The sequence below is a fragment of the Mycteria americana genome, chromosome 1, assembly GCF_035582795.1.
Source record: "Mycteria americana isolate JAX WOST 10 ecotype Jacksonville Zoo and Gardens chromosome 1, USCA_MyAme_1.0, whole genome shotgun sequence".
NCBI classification, from domain to species: domain Eukaryota; kingdom Metazoa; phylum Chordata; class Aves; order Ciconiiformes; family Ciconiidae; genus Mycteria; species Mycteria americana.
In genome coordinates, this window is record NC_134365.1 from 70,543,719 (window position 1) to 70,561,859 (window position 18,141).

General features: G+C 45.4%; 1 protein-coding gene across 1 annotated transcript in view; it reads right to left on the minus strand.

Moving 5' to 3' along the window:
- Positions 1-5,836, minus strand: part of MICAL3 (microtubule associated monooxygenase, calponin and LIM domain containing 3) — a 166,521-nt gene extending 160,685 nt beyond the window's left edge. The window contains exon 1 of the mRNA XM_075505378.1: positions 5,656-5,836. The gene's annotated coding sequence lies outside the window, so the exon portion shown is untranslated. The remainder of the gene's footprint in view (positions 1-5,655) is intronic.
- Positions 5,837-18,141: the final 12,305 nt, after the last annotated feature.

An 18,141-nucleotide genomic window follows, 5' to 3' on the forward strand; every position in this document is an offset into this window, starting at 1 on the left:
ATATTTATTAAAAGTCTTCAATGCACTGAAATGTCCTCTTCCCTCAACCACACCAGCTCCCAGCAAGCCTTGCCTCACTTCAAAGTACTGCAGATTCAGGGGAATTCTTTCCAAACAGCAGGGCAGAAAGCAGTAATACAGAACAATTTTCCTGCTGGCCAAAGAGGAAGTTGATGCAATAAGTGGGTTATTTCACAGATTTTAATTAAGCTGTACAACTGGAATCTGAATGCAGGCAAACAAAGCAAAAGACCGATAACGTAAGATAAATATTCCTGGACTGATGTTGGAAACAGTCAGCACAGAAAAAAGAAAACTGCAAGATTTTACCTTTGTTTTGTATCCTACAATAACGTTTGAGATCACTAGTCTAAACCAAAACTCTAGTACGTAACATACTACATAGGAGCAGAACAAGAAAACACACCTCTTGCACACAGAGATTCCAACTCAAGCAATGAGATGACTGCTGGACAAGCAGATCCAAAGAAAGAAGGGAACACAACAAAAAGGCAAAAACACTCAAAAAGACAAGCAGTGGCCTACTCAGTCCACCGCTGGGCTGTTCTGGTTCAGTCAGCTCATGGCAGGGGAGGGCATTAAGAAGATGAGGTAGCTCCATAGATGTTTGTGGGACTCTTCTTCACGATGGGCGAAAAGCATCCATCTGCCACTCCTCTTTCAGGATGAACAAGGTAAAGAAAGACCCCAACAAGGCTTTAGTGAATGCCTAAAAGTTAGCAGCATTAACAGGTGGGACTACATGTCAAATTCTCCACAGTATGCCACTCTAGATGACTCGAAAAGGACCAAGAAGAAAATTAGCTTACATCTGTAGTTGTAGGACTCTGCATAAGAATGATTTGCTAAACCACCACTTCCGGTAAAAGTGGTCATTGTTTTGAACAGTTGAGTGTCAAAAAGAAATCCAGACACAAAGTGAGGGCAGCCTAGACTAGTTTTAACCATGTGGCTAGACACAAAAGATCATATCTCAAAGACGTTGTGGAGAAAGAATGAAAAAGGTTAACACATAAGCCAGATAAAGATCTGGGGAGAAGGCAGAGATGACAGCCTGAGAGACACAGGAACGTAGTAAAAAGGTTTTCCTCACAATTTCCATAGCTTTCTTCAGTGTCCCTTCTCAACAGTGAAATGCAGTTTCTCATGTTGTCTATTGCAAAAACAAAAATTGCAGAACAGTTGATCTCTATTGGAGCAATCAGGTTTCTGTCTTCAGCAAGAAGCTATGCTGCTACGGCACACCTTTAGCAGAAAAGTTATAAACTCTCCTTAGGAAGTGTGAGATGAAATAGGTTCCTCTTTCCTGAAACTGAAATAATTCTATTGTTAATTTACTGCTGTCTATGAAGAGCAAGAACTTGCATTTCCTTTCCTAGTCTCACTGAATACTTTTGAATTGAGTCAATTTCAATACCTCAGAAAAGAAAGAAAAACATCCTTCAGTTTCCTTTTGCTACCAAGCCAAATAATTGCTGCTTGATTAAACTTTAAAAGAAAAAAAAAGGGGGGGGGGGGGGGGAGGTGTCAGAAGAGAGGCTGGCCACACAGGTGAGCAACCTTCCTTTCCTTAAATTGTTTCCCATGTCTGGGCACTGAATTTCTATCACAAGCCACAGGCAGGAGAACAAGAAGAGCTATGATCCATGTCAGTTTACTGTTTACACAAAGAAACCAAACGCTCTTAGAGCCCTATCAGCTACCTATTCCAACTACATCAAAGTTAGGAGGAGACTGCAGGAACAGACAACAAATGATTCAGTGACTGCGTGTCCCACTCAGTTGGAATCCAAATATTTTCATACCCTTCACAAACACAGTTTACATGCAGATCTCATTCCTCAGAGTACGTTCTTGGGTTCTCCCAGATGCATTTTTCCCTTTCTCCCTCTCCCTTGTGCAATTACAACAGAATATGTCATTCAGCTGGGGGAGGGAGCGGGAGAAAAAGGAAGGAAAGGGTGGTGATTTGGTGTTCCTATACTAGTTTACCACTTGCTCTGTCTCCACTGTTTTGGGCTCCCCTCCTAGTAAATAAACAGTGCCTGCTTCTTGTATCTCATCACATCATTTCCAAAGAGCAGCATGAACACCGGATCAGTATCATTGCTGCTTTATTTCCACCTATCAAATTACAAACAGCATCTCTGTAGCTGACATCTTAGTTACATCCTGCTAGTTGGCAAGGCTAAGGTCAGTTCTAGGCTTCAGTGCTGCTGGGAGACCTAAGAAAATGCAAGCCAGGCTACCCTGATGGAGCTCGCATAAAAAGCCACTTCCTGGATTTACCAGTGGGAACTTGCCCCTCCTCCCCTTTTTAAATGAAAGGTGAGATTATCATTAGGCTCTGCTACAGTAAAAGCATTCACCCAGGAAAACTCTCTTGGATCACATCCGCTCTAGGAATATCTCAGCAGTATTAGAACAGTCATACAGTATATTGGCAAAGCTGCATTTCACAGCCATATATTAACAACAGACCACAGTGTTAAGAAAAGCCCTAATAGCACACATGTGCTTTATTCATATAACTAAATCTGTGCGAGGACCTTACATACAACAGATCATACCCCAGATCGACAGCTACGCTGATGGCAGATTTTGGTGTAGCCCCAGCCTCAGCTGTAAATAAAAGGATTTTTCCACCCCAGGCTGTTAAGATGTAGATCAAGTAGCAGAGAACGGATTCCTAAACATCCGGGCTGGAAGCTGCATGGCACAGACAAGTTTTGACCAATCTGTTACCACAGCTGCCTAAGCCTTCTCTACAGTAATAGCACAAAAGCCATAGCACCAAAGAAAGTCCACGTATAGGCTCTGCTGTTGTTCTCACAGGCAATTTCCTGTGACATAGTCAAAAGAGAGTGGAAGTTTTCTGTCTCTACCAAAGAAAGACAGCAGCAGCATGGTCAGTTCTCCCTCTCCCTTTACCTAGAGCTACCCTGAATACTACTCTAAGATTACATTGGCAAGACAGCCCTTGTGTTTGCAAAGGAGAAAAAAAAACCTAATCCATTCATGGGTTACTTAAGTGACTGAGAAGACATTCTGAAATCCTTCAAGATGAGAGGAGCACATCCAACTAAGGCCAAATTCTGCATCAGCTTTCTCCAAAAGCAACATGTCATCAGCTCTGCATTATCATGTGTACAACAGTAACTCAAGCTCTCTCATGGAAAAGTAACAGTGCTGTAGTCTTTATCAAAGGAGACCTGCACCTGCAAAATAACTAAGATTTCTCATGTGAGGCATGTTTGCAGGATATTTGAAACCCAGAGAGGCAAAGAAAGCTTAGAATAAAATGTCATCCTGACCTCAACCAGCTGTGTTAGGTTTACACCAGGAACATACAGTCACATACTATTTACAGATCCTTTCTTAACACACAGGATTAGTCAGGAACAGGAGTTGTATTCAGATTTATTGAAAATGGAAATTCAGTTACATGTCATTAATAATCAGCATAACTATTAGTTATTTTTTCTGCACAAATACTCAAAAATCACTGTTAAAAGAAAAATCTTTATGGTCGTGCTGTAACATTTCAGAGGAGTTCCCCTGTCCATTAATTTAACAGCTAAAGAATGTCCAGCTTCACCAATTAGCTAGAGGGTGTACCTTCCAACTGTAATTTAAGATATGAATGAATACAAGTCTAGTATATCTAGTTATATCCATCCGTGTTCTTGGACACAAGTACTCTAGCAAGCTGCAAGCTAAACACAAACATATCTGTGTTCTTAACTGTAGCGCGACTTCTTCATTTTCAGCTGCAGATAAACATGTAGTGGACTTTTGGCTGGTTTAAAGGGACACTGCCAACTTCAATCCAACTCTAAATCTAGTTTAGTGCAAGTAAGCTTTCACAGACTCAGTAGAAATATTCCCATGATTAAAGAAGTTAATTCCCATGCAGTGAGTTATTTTTACCAAACAGGTCCCTGCAGTACAACCAACCCAAACACAAGTGCTGAAAATGTGACAATGAAAAATAAGTAGAATAAGCACATTCTCTAGAAGAAATGCAGAAAGAGGTATTAGCATAACTATTGGGAAAATAAGTCTATTTCAAGTAAGTGCTTAGTTATACGCAGAAAATCTTGTTTACTGGGGTTTTTTAAGCTCAGTTAACTTGTAGCTTTCAAAGTCTGTAACTAGAATGGGCCCTAACAAATAGTCAGTTTCTGTATATCCAGATTGTCCAGTGAGAGACCATTTATTTGCTCAGCTTCTCCTAAGCCCCCTACACCAGTACCGACCCACTACATTTAAAGTGCAGAATAACTAAGAACCCTAATTTTAAGCCTAACACTCAAAGAGATTTCCCACAGATTCTTCAGTTTGTTAACCTTTCAAAGCAGTACAACAGAATCAACAAAGGAAGTGGCAATTTTTGTAGTGCCAGACTCGAAAAGTATTCCTCCATCTCAACAAAAGTTATTGTCGATTGCTCCACAGCACTAACCTTAAATGGATGACTGCATGAGGTTAAGAGATGACTTCTTCAGAATATGGAATGTAGCTGTTAGAATGAATGCATAGGCGGGGTTTTATTATAAGAGAAGGAACCCTATATTTAGAAGCAGTTACCCTTGTTAAGTAGTCTAACATCCTAAACACACATCTTAGGACAACAGCCTGCAGAGATTAAGTCTGTATCATAACAAAAAAAAAAGCAGAAAGGAGACAAAAGTATTAGAAAACTGGGCATCCCTTGTACCTAGAATAACAACAAAGAGGCTAAAGGCTTAGGTCTGTGAAACAAGCAGAAGTCTATATGAAGTGAAGCCGGTATACGCAGTTTCTCTTGTGGGGGTATCATAAGCTATCTGACGATGGAAGCACTAGGAGTACGTTATGATACTGTGGTAATCACGGCTGTGAAGTTTACCCGCGGTGTAACGCAACCCGCACAGCGGCTATCAGCGATAAAGCCGACGAGAAGGCGAAGCACGCCATCGAGGCACCCCGACGTGACCCCCGGCGGGGCAGGGCGCTGCCGCCCGCCCGGGAGGACGGGCCGCAGGCAGACCCCGCACCGCAGGGCGTCCCCGCCGCAGGTAGCCTGCGCGCACCCCGTAGGGCCACCGCCGTCTCCTCCTTCTCCCAGCCCGGGACGAGGGGACGGAGGTGTCCCAGTACCTTTCGCTAAACCACCCCTCTCCGGCGAGGGAGCGGCTCGGGGGTCCCCGGGGCGGACGCCCGGCCGCCGCCGCCACCGCCTCGTTCCTTCCCAGCGCCGAGCCGTGTAACCGGGTCAGGGAGGCGGCAAGAACCAGCCGCCCAGCTGCGGGCCGCCCCGGCGATCGGGTTTCGCGGCTGTGCCCTGCCGCCCTGTGCCAGCCCGAGCCGCCGCCGCTCCCCACGGGCCCGCGCGGACCCCGCCCCGGCCCGGCGTCGCGCAGAGACCCCCGCGCCGCTGCCGGCGCCCGGGGCGCCGCGCCAGGCCGCTCCCCGGGCGATGCCAAGAGATGAAGCGGATCCTCCGCCGCCGCCACCAGAGACGCCTCCTCCCGCCCGCGGGGCCGGGCAGCGGCCACCCCACCTGCCGCGCCGCACCGCGACGCGCGGGAGCCCGCCCTCCTCCTCTCCCGGGGGGCGGCGGCGGGACCCCGCCGCCGCACTTGCCTTCACCTCATGCCGCTCCGGGGGCGGCGGTCGCAGGGCTGGCACGGCCCGAGGTGCCTCTGCCGCGGGGGGCGCCGCGCTCCGCCCGTCAGGCTGCCGGCGCGGCGCGGCGCGGCCCGACCCTGCCCGCCGCGGGAGGGGGCGGGTGAAGCGGAGGCGCGCGCACACCTTGGCAGCTACCGCTGCCTCGGCCCCGCCCCACCCCGCGCGCGGAGCGGTTGGCGGGGGCAGGAGGAGGGGCGCGTGCGGGCAAGCCCAGCCCTCCTCCCCCCCGGTCCCTTAAAGCGGTACGCGGGGTCAAGGGGAGGGCGGCGGGAAGCGGAGGCTCCAGCCGCCAGGCCCAGGATGCTCTGAAAGGGGGAGAGAAGGGGAGGAGAGCGACAGCAACGGGAACGCAACAGGTGCGGCGCGGCGAACAATAAAAAGACGCGGTCCCCCCCCAAAGCCCCTTCACGTTCTCGGCTCCTCCCCCGCTCCCTGGCAATGGTACGCTCCCACCCCTCGAATCTCACAAACCGGGCGGCGATTGGCCGCCCTGGCGGGGTGGGGCGGGGCCAGGGCGCGCGCCAAACGCGGAGCGGAGATCAAAAAAGGGGCGGGGCGAAGCGGCAACCGTTTAAAGCGCCCCGGGCGGGGTTGGCGCTCGCGTGCGGGGCGGCGCGCGCGGGGGCGCGCTCTGTGGTCCGAGCGCGCGAAAGGCCGCTGGGGCGCGCGCCCCCGCCCGCCGCGGTCAGGGTTCTCGGGGCGGGTGCCGCCCCGGGCCTTCCCCGTGCCCGCCCCTGTCGCACCTACCCGGGCGAGCGGGCCCGCCGCTGTTGCCCACCTCCTCGAGGGGGGGGAAGCGAACGCTTCCCCTTCGAAGTAAACGTGCTGCCGACGCGACTCCCGCGGAGAACGGCCCCCCCGCCCCAGGACACAGCGACCGCAGCCCTTCTAGGCGAGGCAAGCACAACGCGGGCCCTCTTGCAGGCCGGGCAGCTGGAACAATAGGTGCCGCCACACAAGGCGCTGCCTGTCAGCGAGGCTCCTGGCGCGAGCCCAGGTGTGCGCTTGGAAGATTTCCACGCACGCTTTGCACGTAAGTGTGAAACGCTGGTGAAGCCGAGCGCAGGAGAGATGGCATCTAAGAAACCTGCAGGAGAAAGCGAATCGGATCTAAAAATGGCTGGAGAGACGCTTACAAAATCATCATGAGAAAGAGCTAAATATATTGTTGGTTCGGGGTTGGCTGGGGAGAAGCTTGGAGCTGTGGTCATAGCAACTCCTCCTGTTTGGGTCCTGCTGCGTTCGGGAAAATAGCTCATTGCCTGTGTGCGCTGCGAAATGTACAAAATTACATCAGATGAATGCCTGCTCCCGTTATCCTGTCTCCTGCTAATTGAGTCAACTTGGAAGACCCAAATATTGACTAATCCATCAGGCTATGCTGAGGCAATAGTATAGGTACTGGATAGACAGGGAAATGACAAACCCCTGTTCTTCAAGAAAGTACTGAGAGGAACATAGAAGTCTTTAGTGTGTGTGTATGTAGGTTTATATACATATATATATATATATGTATGCACATCTGTTTAATGTTTTTATTGCTCTCAGAAGCCACTGTTTCCTGGCTGAATGTTCTGCGTCTGAACTAGCAGTCAAGAAGAGCACTGTCAGTTCAGCATATACATACACCCACATGCCTGTGTGCATATATATATATATATGTTTGTATCCTGTTTATATATAAATGTTTCATTCCTATCTGTATACTTTAGTGTGTGTAAGTAGTGCACACATACATGCTGTCTTTGCCGCACTCAGCTGAGCATGCCCTTGAATTCTTCAGCCAAGGGAGCCAGTCGATGTGCACCTGAATAGGGCAGGAATGCAAACCAATACAGAAGCTCTGTAAATGACCCACAAATTAGGAACCCAGTACAAACCCAGGATGATAATATAATAGCAATGGTAACACAGAAGCACACCAGTTTTCCTTTAAATAGGCCTTTCCAGCAGAGCTAATTCAAACATATTTTACACCCAGACCCACACAGTCCCAGTGTCCTACCAAAGCCATTGTCTTCCAACCCTAGCTTATGAGAAGTTTTGAGCTCTGTAGTCCATTAGATTTTGGCACGAAAAGCAGTCAGGTACTGCAACAACATATGTCATAGAAAACAAAATAGATACTGTTCGTAAGAGATGCATAAAATGAGCTCATGACACAGCTGAGGAAATTCTTACTACAGCATGGTGTGACAAATACCAGCCAGAAGTGCACAATTCCCAAATCACTATCGATATCCCTATCTGAGAACAGATGGAGGAAAGCCTTTAGCAGATCTAAACTTGGCTCAGCCCACCCTGTTTACTGATGGAGTTTCCATGAGCACAGAAATTAGAGCTACTGGTTGCAATCACTTGAGAGCCACAGGCTGCTGATTCAGCTTACGTGTTGGAAAATCTGGCAAAGATGTCTGTCCTTACCTGAGCAGATGCACAAAGCATGCACATACAAGTACCGAAGGGCAGTAAGAGCTCCAGTCAATGGATATTTCCACCTTTGAAGTCAATGAAGGTCACTGATGTAGTAGCTCTTTCTTTGCAGGGGAGGCAGCAGCCTGTATTACCTGTTGATAGCCAAAATATCAAGGCATTCTCCTCTACAAAGATGCAGGTTGAGGATGTGTTAGATTATTGAAAAATGAAAGCAGATGGAGGAGAGGATTTACGTATGGTAATACGGGAGACATTTTAAAAAGCTCTCAAAGAAGCCAATGCATACAGTGTGTCCACTGATTACTGGCTGAGCACTCTGCCTCTGAACAGTCAGGAGGAGAGCTGTCAGTTTAACAGTAATCTTTGTAAAATGCTGATAAGGACCCGAACAATCCCCATTAGGGAATTGCAGAGCCACCTGCACTCTAGCATGAGGCTGCCTATGGCATCCACAGCAAGACTTGTACGTCTTGGCTTGGTATTTTGGAATCCAGCACCAGAGAGGCTTAGTCATATGACAGGGTTATTTGCATTATTATGCTGTCAGATTCCCAGAGGAGTTTTCACAATGCACTGTAAGAGGAAGGGTTTAAACAAGTAGAACTAAAGCAAAAACAAAGCACTATACTTCCTTTGCATGTCTCTCTTCACTGCGTGCACGTGGTGTTCAGAGTGGGAGGAGGGTGGAAGGCAGTACTGTACAGAACTTCAGGCTAATAAAGCACACACACCAAAACAAGGGGCTGCAACATCTGTACAAAATGGGCTACTTTGTATAAGCAAGCTAAGACAGCTGAAATTCTGCATCACAGCCTAGTAGAAGGCTGATGTTCCAGGCTGGTGATATGCAAGGTAATCCCATCGCTGTATCTTCCCTGAGGACTTTACAGAACTGCTGGTTTGCACTGGGCTAGTTAACAGTCACCCACTGGTAACAGCCCAGCATTGATTCCCTGCAAATGAGTGCCTGCAAGCACTGTAAAACTGGGTGCCTGGCACTCCAGAAGTGACCGCTAGTAAGCGGAGCAGCCGTCGAGGCAGCAGTCCCAAACCAGCCCAAGGAAAAATACTGTGGTTCAGGATTCAGCTCTTAAAATGAGGTGAGCTGCTACTGCTCAAAATAAAGTCAGAGTATGGTACAGTGTCCCATTTTGAAAAAATCAATATACAAAAATAAGGCCTGACTTTTTTATATATTCTGTTTGTAAGAGAAATTATTGAAGGTTCATAAGGGCCAGGTGCTGCTCCCAGTTAGACAAGGAGTATAGCAAGGAAGGCAAGTTGGAGAATAAAATCCAAGAAAGTTTTTTGTATCTCCATGATATCAAAGCTATTTTCACAGTAAAAACGGCCAAGGAATCTTGAATTCTCTTCTGACGACCTTCCAAGGCTCAGAACTTGCCAGGTGCGTGACTGCTCCTGTGGGAATTTGTAATCTCTTTAAAAACCAAGAACAGCAAATTCCACTGGAAGCATACTGTCCCAGAGCAGAGTCCCCACATCTGGAAGTAACAAGTGAAAACACAGCAAGTGGATTTTCAAACAAGGAGGTGATCACCGAATTACAGGGCTGGAAGGGATACTGAGAGGTCATCTAACTCTATCCCTCTGAAAGCACCTCTGTCCCATCTGGTTTACACCTTACAGACCTCCCCAGTGCCGCAGACACCACGGTCTATCCAGGCAAGATGTCCTTTTCTCATGATTCACTCCTTTTGCCTTTAGAAAGTTTTGCCTAATGATTAACCTGGATCTCTTTTACCATCATTTACATCTACTTCTCATCCCACCCAGCACAGACAAAACATTTGTTCCTCCCACTCCTGCAACAGCCTTTTAGATGCATGAAGATTTATCATGTCACTTCTTATTACATTCCCCAGACCTAAAACTCCATTTCTTCTTGGCTGTCCTCCTAGGTTATGTTGGGAGACCTCTGATGATTCTCCATGTTCACCTTTGGTGGCTCTCTTCAGTCCATGTCTTTCCTGAACTTCCCTGTGCAGGAACAGCACACAGTGTGTTCCCAGTTGAGGCCTTACCAGTATGACGTAGAACAGAAGGAGCACTTGGTGTGTTCTGCAAACACCCATCCTGCTTGTACGTCTTAGTATGACATTTACAGTGCCAGAGGATTTCTTTTGCTTTCCACATACGTGGCAGTATTTGTAAAAGTCAAGGCCACAACATGAAACCAAAGTGCCACTGAAGCCTCTGACATTTCCATTAACCAGAACTCTTATCTCCTCTATGCAAGTGTTTCTGCTAAAAGCCACTGCATTTAAATTGATACCTGCTGGAGGCAATTTAATTGGGGATTTCCTTGATGGGTTATATCACCTTATTTTCTGATGCTCACATCTACTTGAATAGCTAGAGTAAATTTTTTTAATGTAAAGGTAATCTGCATACAAACCAGCAGCTGAATGCTTCCAAAAGAAGAAATGTTTCCAGAAGAAACTGAGGGACAGCAGAGAAAGTCTAGTCTACAGAGGTCTTAAAATTTGCTGTCTCCTGCATCAGCTGCAACTCTTAGCAGGAAGAGTTGTCCAGTTCTGGAGAAAACATGAAGAGCTGACTTTCCTAAGCAATAACACAGGTGTTCAACTTGTGTTTGAAATACAAGGCAGAAGTCATCAACCACCAGCATTCTCCTGGTGCAAGCAGTTATTCACTGCATAAGCAATTGAATAACTGTAGTATTTATAAAATGATCCTATTTAACCCCTTCTGCCACCCCTGAGCACACACGCACACACTAATCTGGAGTGATGTGTGCAGGGCTGGGAGCTGAGTTCCAAATCAATTGCTGGTGGTGTTTTATTACAAGAAAACAAATACAAGACTAATTCACTTGAAAAAACTACCTACTGGCTCACTAAGAAAAAGTAGAAACTTCTCTAGGTAAAAACTTCTCCAGTTCAACAGGGAAATAAAAAGCTGGCCCATCAGATCCAGTAAACATTGATCATGCAGAAAAACGTTTCTAACCCTTCAGGCTAAGAAAATAAGCTTTCAGATAGGAACTAATAAGGAAAGTTTCTCTGGGGCTACATGCAAATCTGCTGAGTGTTCAGTGTTGACTGAAGCATTTAGGAACATTTTAGGAATACGAGAGGCTCTGAGTCTGTGCATGCACACTGTAGATAATTTCACTGCTCACAGATTTTCCAAGCAGTAAAATATAAAATTGTGGCTGGGTCTGCTGCTATGACTCAGGACTGTGGGCATATAAGAAGCTAATTAGAAACACACAACTTTCACTTCACTGTACTGTACATTTTGAAGTAGAGATAACCCAAAACAAAGGCTACACAAGGGCAGAAAACTCCCTCCCAAAACTGCACAGTATGCTAAGGGCTGGGAAGAGTAGCCCAGCTGAGTTTGACTTCACGCTTCCTTTAAGAACAACAACAGCTCGGGTGTGTAAAGAGGTGCAATATCACCTAAAGCAGTAAGACAAGTGCTTTTCAATGAGCAAAATATAGATATGCAAGAAGATGACCATACGCAGCTGAAGTACTACTAGACTGTTGCCATACTATGCAATTAATATATTAAACAAACAATTAGAAGTACAGCATTTCCTTGTACTCAGCTAGTCCCTGAGAAGGACTAAAGGAACGGATTTAAATATACCGTGGTGAAATGTAATAGAGAGAAAGTCCTGCGAGGTCATCACTGAGACACATCATTGGTCCTTCACCTTATCTGTGCTATACAAATTCCGCACAAGAGCTGCCTGTGCAGGGCCCCCCCCCCAGGACTGGTTTACTCCACGTAGCAAGCATTAAGGTCTAAAAGGCATGTTTACTATTTGGAGTTTGGATTAGGGGAGAGCCTGAGATACGTTTTGTATACTTGTTTTTAAAGCAACAGCTTGTTACTCGTTTAACCAAGTGTGTAGAGCAGCTCCCTTGTGGTGTTGTCAATAACCAACAGCCCTGCATCTCAAACAGGTCTGGAAGTTTTCTTCAAACTCTTAACTTACCCATGGTTAGGTTCTCTTTAGCAAAAGGTGGCCCTGGTTGAGAACCTTATTGCTTTACTAGTAGTATTAGATTTGTCCTTTCACAAGCTATAAAAAGGCCTCTACCTGTGTTCCATCCAAATTCATCACTGTTTAGAGACGTATTAATAAAAAGGGGAAAGTAAATCCATGAAGTCACTTTATTGATCCTGAGAACGTGGAACTACTATTAATAAAACATGCTGATGTTGTTTTATGGATAGGTCAAAGGCCTGGTAAGGGTGCATTTGTCATTCTAATTTATGTGCAGTTTCATCAACAAAGTATTTGTTATTGCAGTATTGTATTTATTCATCTCCTGTTTTCCTCCCCCACAGCCAGAACATCTGCTAAACGTTTCTGAATCTAAGCTTGTTGGGATAGGGCCCATTACTTTTACATATTTATGAACTGTGTGGTACACTGGCATTCATTCAGCAAAGACTGCTTCCCAAGGCTCATGCGCGAATGACATAAACCAATATGGGTTTATGTGCAAGAGGTCCACATGTGCAGAGGTCATAGAGGGGGCTGGAAATCCATTTACATCCAGAAGTACTTAAACTCCACTGCTGCAGAGGAACAGAACTATCTGCTAATACTTCAGTGATGCAGGAACACAAAAAAGGAAGAACAGGTATTTATGGTGTCCTAAGGAATTGTAATGAAGAGTAATGGCACAAAATTGAATGAAAAGAATTTGTATCTGACTCCAGAAACATCCTCTATCATCAAAATATTTTCAAGTCTGGTCAAACAGTCCAAAAAAGCAAAAGCTACTATGTGTGTGTTAGTTATAACAGACTGGACAAAGCAGAACACAGGACTGGTTCTGGCACTGGAAAAATGAACAAATAATTCATTTCTGATTTTTGTTTTTCTTCTGTTGTAGCCAGCCTCTCATGCCAACACTCACACAGGCACAGCTTTATACTATTTACACACTGGAGGGAGTGTATTCTGCTGTTATTGTGCAGAGAACTTACACATGTGACTCCCATTACCACAAACAGAAGCCATGTTCATAAATTGCCCTTGTGTGCCTGGACTGAGCAGACCTGTCCCTATTTGCCTTTCCGGCTGGATTGCAAACAGTGCCTTTCTGAAGTCAAGGTTGTAAGATTTTCAAACCTCGTGAGAAAGAACGTAGCCCATCTCCTCTCAACTGTGAGAGCCATCCATGCTCCAAGGATCATTTGTCTGCCTAAATCCATGCCAGCAACAGAGCACAAGCACAATCCCAGCCTAATAGCCTTAATGAGATTACAGCTAGAGATGCCCCAGTGCTGCTGTCTGGCCAAGGAACAGAACAAGCACCAAATTCATCTGGAGAAAAAAAATCTCCTTGGCTTTCATGTGAGCAGGCTGCAGGTTGATCAAGATTTCAGATCTATGGTGTACAAGATCCCTTAGATTTCTTTTTCCTTATTTTTTTTTGCAATGCATTATTATTTTTTACAAAGCAGCATATTTTTCTCATGGATCTCTAGATTTAGTTAATATTTTTCAGATTAGAATTTAAAACTGATGATCATACTGCTCTGTAGCACAATTACATTTATAGATGCCTATTGTTAGCCACGCTAGATTGATCTCACCCATGGTTTTTGTATGTTTGAGTACTATCTGTCTGTATGCTTAACTATGATATCCATGTGCCATGGTGGAGTGTGGTGGATCTTTGCCAATATAATCATTCTTTTTATCAGCAGTTTATCTGATGCATCTGCTTGGCTCACTGGAATGAAATTGCTTGTAACTCTATCCTACATAGGGCAAATAATCTTTCTGCACCTGTTCCAAGCAGCATTTGGTTTACTTACTGCTTAAATTCTTAATCTCAACAAAAACAAGTAAGTTAGTGTGTATAACAAAGGCTGGAATCATGAATTAAATGAAAAAGCTGATCTTTGGATAGTACCATATCAGCTGGCTAGAGTACAAAACCTGGTATCAATGCGTTAAGGTACGGATTGTGCGGCGCTCACTGCAAACTGCAGATACTGCCCTGCGGATTTCATCGAGCTTGCTGCAAGAAACCTGCAGCTAATGGGTAAATCTGCAGCTCCTGCAAGACTTCACGCCTAGAAAAGAAAATCCAGTAGTAGTGGATTCATGGATTTTGCGTGAAGCCTATTTAGAAGAGCTAGCACAAAGAAAATTCCTCCCCTTAGAAAGAAGAAACCCCAGAATTTTATAGCTCATAACAAACAATAAACAACATTTTCAGCAGAAGGTATGAGAGGCCGGCTGGGGCAGTACTCACAGAGCAAGGCTGCATAAGTGACCTTCTTCTCACACAAGTCAGCTCCTCCCCGACAGGTGCTCATAGTTCATCCGCCTCTGCCCGGGCAGGCGTCTAAATTAGAGCCCCCTCGCCACTCATCGTGCCCTGCCTCCGCACAGGTTTCTCTTTGGAGAGCTCGCACAAACAATCTTCTCTAGGCTTGCAAGGTAAAGCCAAAGTAAAAAGGAAATGGGACCTGGGATGCAAATCTCCTTCTGTACGTCTTTCCCAGAGCATCTCGCAGGGTCTCGGGGAGGCTCTGTGATGATGGGTCTGGCTGCCAATTCGTCACTGTTGCCGTGGTAACAGAGCAGTGGTCCCCTGTGGCTTGGTAAGGGAGCAGCAATGGGAGAACCGAATGTATGTATTGCCTCCTCCTTTGAGGATGCCTGTGACCTGGGTAATCCACCCATTTCTTTAAAAAAGGCTGTTTCATACAGAAAGTACTTCCCCGCCCAGCTTTGGCACACACACGCTTTGGTTACTCCACTCATCGAGCTCTACAGCACCTGTAAATCTTGTTTGTATGGTATAGGAAAGCTGGCGTAACCCCGAGAGAGCCACTCGCTTCCTCTGGGAAATACTGTGTCATGTGAAAACAGGAAAAAAGAAACCTTGTTCTGGTAAACATCTGAACATCAGCACATGCTCACCAGTATTTGGCGAAGTGCTTGGATGGAGCGATATAATTTTGTGTCTCTGAGCAGGTGAATGAGCAGTTGAGACAGCAATAGGGTATTTTTCTGCCAACGTGACTGAGTGCAAGTGTGTCTGTGAGGCCCTGTTACAGCTACAGGGAAGCTCAGGGCAGGCAGAGTTGCTTTGTTCCTGTCCACTCAACTGAAAAGTCTTGGCATTATCCTTTCTGAGCCTTAAAATTGCTGTTTTCTACTTGTTTAAGATATTTTTATTGTAACATTGGCATAAATATTATTAGTAATGTTAGGCAGGACAGACCACATCAGCGGAGACCTACAGACTCCAGGCTGTAGTTAGAGAAGAAGCCAGGACTGCAGAAGCAGGCGTTATTTTGGGGGACAATGAACAATTCAGGCTTGTTTTGGAAAGCAAATCCTTGGATAGTTAAATAATACCACTTGTTTACGAAACAGACTATTTATCTCATCTTCCTAATAAAATGTTGCTAACAGTTCTTTGTTGCTTTCCTTATTATTCTCTCCTAATGTCAAGTGCTTCTTTTAAGGTAATGGATTTCCTCTCTCAGGATGCCAGTAACAAATAAGGCTCTGTGTGCACGTAGGTGGTACAGACAAAAACAAACACACAGAAGTAAAAACCACACATTTGTTTTCTTGACTAACTTTCCTACCCTCGCTTCTAACTCAAGTTGTTTGAGCTTTCTCTGACAGTGGCTCATCACAACTTGCTGGGTAGGGACACGCCTCCAGATGCCAAAATCCAAATATTAAAGATCCCATCATGACAGGGGTTTAAGTACCTTTTTGCCCCACTATAATCTGAAGCTGCAGAGGTGGGACTAGCTCAGAACAGCAGTATCAGCCAGAAGGGTTAAAAAGACTTGAACCAGGTTCAAAAAACTGCGAGTGGGCTAAAAAAACCTCAGACTTTAAAAACAATAACAATTCAAGTCATTTTACTCATCTTTGCCTCTGCCTTCAGACTCAGTTTTCCAGCTTTTCTCCAACTCTACAAGGATTGTAATTTAATTTGGTTTAGAGAAAAAGTTATGTTTCTCGCATGCTTACGTGATTCTAAAACATGGGACTTGGAGAATATCACCAAATGCAGTGATGGCCATGTCAATGCCACTAGCCTTGACACTGCAGAATTATCTCTGCAAAGTAGGTAGGCCCATCTAGGGCCAGGCTCAGGAAGCCTGAAGCCTTCACATTAAAGATGCTGGACTTTAAGAGCATATCCCCCCCCGCCTCCTTGCATGGTGTCTTAGTGGCTTGTTCAAAATTAGTTATGAGTACACCCAGACTTAAGAGTATCTGGTTCCACACAGATATGAGGTTACTAAAAATATGATGGCATGTTATAAAAATTCATGTTATCACGGGCATTTTATGGCTGCTTCTTCAGTAATCTTAAATGACAATGCAATAAGATCAGAAACTGAACTGCACACTTAATCTTACATAGGGAAAATGCTGATTGGTACATATAATTAAATATATCTGCTTTGCCCCCCTGCCCCGATATTTTTACACTTGGCTTGGTGGAAAAGACTTGGTGCCTCTGGGTGTGATAGCATGAAGCCATTCAGAATGAAGCTGTCCCCTGAAGAAGACAATCCCGAGAAAGAATATACTGGGCTAGCAGGGGGTATGAAAGCAGCAGAGGAATGTAGGGGAGAGGAGGTGGCTGGCCTTGGCCTGCAGCACCGAGAAGCCTTTTTCATTTGCAGCTTTATCTTCCCGCAGTCAGAGCACTAGCTCGAGCTATTTAATGGGATCACGAGGGCTGCTGTACCATTACTTACGGAAGAGGGTATAAAAATGACAGCAGCTAATAACCACCAATTTCTCATCAGTCGCCTCATCAGGCTAATTTCACAAACAGACAGTTTCGGAGCCTAAAGGGCTGGAAATTACTTTCTGGCTGCTGGATCCAGGCCAGCACAGAGCGAGTACATCCCTGTGCCTGGACACTTCAGTCTCAACCACAAACAAAAAGAGAGCTACCCTAAATGTACGTCCACAGGAGGACACAGGTTTCATTAACTGATCTGGAAGGCTAAAGCCACAGCACATTCATTCTTCCTAACGATTAAGAGGCAACAGGAGCGAGAACGTGAATGTTCCTTTGTCCATAAATGTCTCGACCGCATTCCTGGTTGTGAAGTTCCCTCACAGAGAAAGGCTTTGTCTGGAGCTCACGACTGAGGACAGCAAGAAAGCCTTAAAAAAAACCCCAAACTTGGTGGACCAGGGTGGAAACACACCTTTAATTGAGGAGTTAGTTCAGAGGAGGCGTTCATGCATCCGAGGGAGGAGGCTGGCTGATGCAAAGGGCAGAAAGGGGACAGAGATGCGTGTGTGGTCTGAGAGCAGGATAAAGGCAGGGAGTGTGTGTTTATGCGTGTAGGAAGGGAGCGGATTGTTTGTAGTGGGAGTGCAGTCCGTGCATGTGAATTATAGATGTCAAAGCTGAAAAAGAGCTTGTTGGCCTTTTCACTTTTCCTTCTCTTAGCCACTGAAGATTTGAAAAGTTGAATCTTCCACTCATTGCACCAAAGGATCTAATGCAGTATATCTGCTCTAGTATCATCAGTCACTAATTAGGTAATTCTGACAAAAAAAAAAAGTGACGAGATTCGTTCTTTCAAACACAAAGGTTAATTTTTGCTCTTAGTATCACTATCCACATTTTTTTAAACATGCATTTCATTTTTTTCACCATGATCTATAGCTAGCCTTGCTAGAAAGTGTCTATGCTGTTTTTCTATTTTTAAAAGATGGGCCCACATTTGCTCAGTTTTTGCTTGAAATTCTCTGGTACACTGCTGGTAAAATTAACTCACAACGAGTTTTCAAGGCTATTAGAAAGTTATCACCACACTAAAATATGTTCTGTGGTAAATGATTTGGATATGCTAGGCTTTTTTCACAATATTTCCACACCTGATTTTCATGGAGATCCTTGCTCCTGCTCGTCTATACTCCTATTAACTGCTGCTATGATCATGCCAGTTATTGATGGGTTTCTGGAAAGCTCAGCAACTCAGCAA